Here is a 4,630-nt window from a genome sequence, read left to right as displayed (position 1 = left end):
AGGTTTACTTACTTTATTAACCAATTCATGTGTGCAATAGATTAACATTTCCATTTCCTCAATTATTTGAGTCTACTATTTTTAAGTACTTGATCAGGCGTACCATACATATGAGGCAAATGAAGTGTAATGTTTTTAAACCAGTGGTCAGTCACCCTGTTGAGGGACTTGCACTCTGACCTTCTGGAAAATCAAAGTTTCAGCCCATGTTATTCTGTTTCTGTTCATCATCTCCAGTGGATCCTGACTGAGATCATCCCATTTATTTTTCAGTGCAGTTACTATTCTTATAGCGCCATTTCATTTTAATCGCATTTATCTGATTCAAATCTGAATGCAAACATTAAATAGCCATGTCAGCTATGCCTTGATGAAAAACAGAATTAGAATGCGTTTGAGGCAAAAAAAATAGTTGGTCTGAGTTCCATTCCAGTGTCTTGAACACAGGAGCCTTGGCTGACATTCCAGAGCAACAGGTGGCCATGTTTGCATATTTGCTGTCTTCCAAATGAGGCATGCACTCTTCCAGCAAAAAATAGAGATTGTAGATCTGATTGAGTCTAGGATCACTGGTACAAAGTGCAAAGTGTCATCAATATTGAGTTAAAATATTGGCAGAAATCTTGCTTTTAGACATTGACATCTCAGTAGTCTTGGGTTCGGTTTCACACTCAACCTCACGTAGAGTAAAATAGTTAAAATCAGTCTTGTGGGGATTCACTGAAGTTTCACTGGGGAATTGTCACTCATGTTTTAAGTCAGCTCACACCTGGTGCCTGAACTGCAATTCCATTGATTTCACTCAGGATTCTAGGCCTCTATTCTAGGAAGTAAGTCGTTCTTTATTTAATTATTTATCTTTGCTATAATGTTTTGTGTACTTTGAACTAACTTTTTCAAAAGTTGCAATTTTTAAGCATTTACTTCAATTTTAAATCTTACGAATGCGACGAACAAATAAAACCTGCTAAAATCTACTAAGACATATTGAAATATTTTCAAATTGGTGGTTTTAATAGGAGATAAAACTCTGCTGCCGGCTTTAGAGCCATAAAGTCATACAGAATGGAAGTTGTGCCCTTCGGCCCATCATATCCATGCCAACCTTTTTGCCAATGAGCACTAATCCCATCAGGTTTGTAACCTTCTTTATTCACGTTCCTATCCAAATGTCCTTTAAACATAGTGAAGTATCTGATTCCATCACGTCCTTAGCAGTATGTTCCTGATATCAACCATACTGTGTAAAGAGAATCCCTCAAATCTCCTTCCTCTTGCTTGTAACTTGTGCTCACTTGTTGTTGAGTCACCTACCATGAAAACAGCCTGACAATCCATCCTTCTTCAGATGGAGTATTTTATATATCTCGTCTTGCTTTGCCTTCAGTCAAAGCCTAGTTGGGACATTCTGGAGATGGGATCTCTGCAATACTCCATCTGAAGGCTCGTCATTACTAAAAGCTGATGACACTTCTTATGGGTGCTGAAGATCAGCAGGGAGGGTCTTCAGCTCAAACCCAGGGCGGATATACAGAAACTCCAGTTGACAAGCCAGGACCAACGCGATCCAGCCCTACATGATCTGGGAGAAGTGAGTTACCCTTAGGCTCACTCAAGTGTGCCTATTTTTGGGTGCAATTTGGTGAATACTGCTTTATATTGTGAACGTAGTCACTGATATCACTTCAGTGCGAAATCTGAAATAGGGTATTGATTTCCAAAATCTATAAAGCTTAAGATGCTGTAAATCTAAAGTAAAAGCAAGAAGTGCTGAAAACTCACAGCAGGTAGAAAGATAGTTTAAATATAGAAGGAAAGCAGGTAGAAAAATAGTTTAAATTTTCAGCTGATGAGCCTTCATTAGAACTGGAAAGGACAGGAAACAGGTTAGCCTTAAGCTGCACAGAGTATAGAGGAGAGAGGGTAGGACAAAGAAAATATCTTGGGTAGAGTGAGTAGAGAGTTGGCATGGTGATTAACTGTTGACAGGTGCAGTTAAATAAAGAGAAAAATGACGGGCTAATAAAAGCTGTGACATGCAAGTCCAAACTGTGGAGAGAGAAAATCTGATATTACATTACAGATGGTTGGTCTTGAATTTGATATTGGGCTACAAGGCTTTAAAGTACCCTGACAGAAGATGAGGCGCTGTTCCTTAAGTGCAAGATGGGCTTTGTCGGAATGGTGCAAGAGACCATGGATATATAGATCAGAATGGGAGCAGGATGGAGAAATAATGTAAAAGGCAACAGCAAGCTTAGAGAACACAGATGCTCCGCCAAACTTAATTGTGGACTATCTGTACAACTAAATATTTTAAGTTTCTGATCTTCATTTTATTCGTAAAAATTCAATGGAGTGGGGGACAGGGTCAATGAACAAAGTGAGCAGCTATGAATATGTAAGGGCTACTTCAAGTAGCATCTTTTTCTGTTTGCTAAGCCATTGTGAAATGCTTCATCTGCCTTTGTGGGCAGTACGTTCCACATGACACCCACTTACAGAATGATAGTTATTTTCCTTGTTTTTTGGTGCTTTTGCCAGTCAATACAATAGACAATAGGTGCAGAAGTAGACCATTCAGCCCTTCGAGCCTGCACCACCATTTTGAGATCATGGCTGATCAATTACTATCAATACCCAGTTCCTGCCTTGCCCCCATATCCCTTGATTCCCCTATCCATAAGATACCTATCTAGCTCCTTCTTGAAAGCATCCAGAGAATTGGCCTCCACTACCTTCCGAGGCAGTGCATTCCAGACCCCCACAACTCTCTGGGAGAAGAAGTTTTTCCTTAACTCTGTCCTAAATGACCTACTCCTTATTCTCAAACCATGCCCTCTGGTACTGGACTCTCCCAGCATCTGGAACATATTTCCTGCCCCTATCTTGTCCAATCCCTTAATAATCTTATATGTTTCAATTAGATCCCCTCTCAATCTCCTTAATTCCAGCGTGTACAAGCCCAGTCTCCCTAACCTCTCTGCATAAGACAGTCCAGACATCCCAGGAATTAACCTTGTGAATCTACGCTGCACTTCCTCTACAGCCAGGATGTCCTTCCTTAACCCTGGAGACCAAAACTGTACACAATACTCCAGGTGTGGTCTCACCATGGCTCTGTACAAATGCAAGAGGATTTCCTTGCTCTTGTACTCAATTCCCTTTGTAATAAAGGCCAACATTCCATTAGCCTTCTTCACTGCCTGCTGCACTTGCTCATTCACCTTCAGTGACTGATGAACAAGGACTCTGAGATCTCTTTGTATTTCTCCCTTACCCAACTCTACACTGTTCAGATAATAATCTGCCTTCCTGTTCTTACTCCCAAAGTGGATAACCTCACACTTATTCACATTAAATGCCATCTGCCAAGTATCTGCCCACTTACCCAGCCTATCCAAGTCACCCTGAATTCTCCTAACATCCTCATCACATGTCACACTGCCACCCAGCTTAGTATCATCAGCAAATTTGCTGATGTTATTTTCTATGCCTTCATCCAAATCGTTAACGTAAATGGAAAACAGCTGTGGTCCCAATACCGAGCCCTGTGGCACCCCACTAGTCACCACCTGCCATTCCGAGAAACACCCATTCACCGCTACCCTTTGCTTTCTATCTGCCAACCAGTTTTCTATCCATGTCAATGCCTTCCCTCCGATGCCCTGAGCTTTGATTTTACCCACCAATCTTCTATGTGGGACTTTATCAAATGCCTTCTGAAAATCGAGGTACACTACATCCACTGGATCTCCCCCGTCTAACTTCCTGGTTACATCCTCGAAAAACTCCAACAGATTAGTCAAGCATGATTTACCCTTGGTAAATCCATGCTGGCTCGACCCAATCCTATCACTGCTATCTAGATATGCCACTACTTCATCCTTAATAATGGACGAGCATCTTTCCCACCACTGATGTCAGGCTGACAGGTCGATAGTTCTCTGTTTTCTCCCTCCCTCCTTTCTTAAAAAGTGGGATAACATTAGCCATTCTCCAATCCTCAGGAACTGATCCTGAATCTAAGGAACATTGGAAAATGATTACCAATGCATCCGCAATTTCCAGGGCCACCTCCTTTAGTACCCTAGGGTGCAGACCATCTGGACCTGGGGATTTGTCAGCCTTCAGTCCCATCAGTCTTCTCATCACCGTTTCCTTCCGAATGTCAATCTGTTTCATTTCCTCTGTTACCCTATGTCCTTGGCCCATCCATACATCTGGGAGATTGCTTGTGTCTTCCTTAGTAAAAACAGATCTAAAGTACTCATTAAATTCTTCTGCCATTTCTCTGTTTCCCATAACAATTTCACCCAATTCATTCTTCAAGGGCCCAACATTGTTCTTAACTATCTTCTTTCTCTTCACATACCTAAAAAAAAGCTTTTGCTATCTTCCTTTATATTCCTGGCTAGCTTGCGTTCGTACCTCATTTTTTCTCCCCATATTGTCTTTTTAGTTAAGTTCTGTTGTTCCTTAAAAACTTCCCAATCATCTGTCCTCCCACTCACCTTAGCTCTGTCATATTTCCTTTTTTTTAATGCTATGCAATCTCTGACTTCCTTTGTCAACCACTGTGGCCCCTTCCCCCCCCCCCCCTTTGAATCCTTCCTTCTCTGGGGGATGA

Source organism: Hemitrygon akajei, chromosome 3 (assembly GCF_048418815.1).
Source record: "Hemitrygon akajei chromosome 3, sHemAka1.3, whole genome shotgun sequence".
In the NCBI taxonomy this organism is placed as follows: Eukaryota; Metazoa; Chordata; class Chondrichthyes; order Myliobatiformes; family Dasyatidae; genus Hemitrygon; species Hemitrygon akajei.
Note: the sequence above shows the minus strand (reverse complement) of the source record.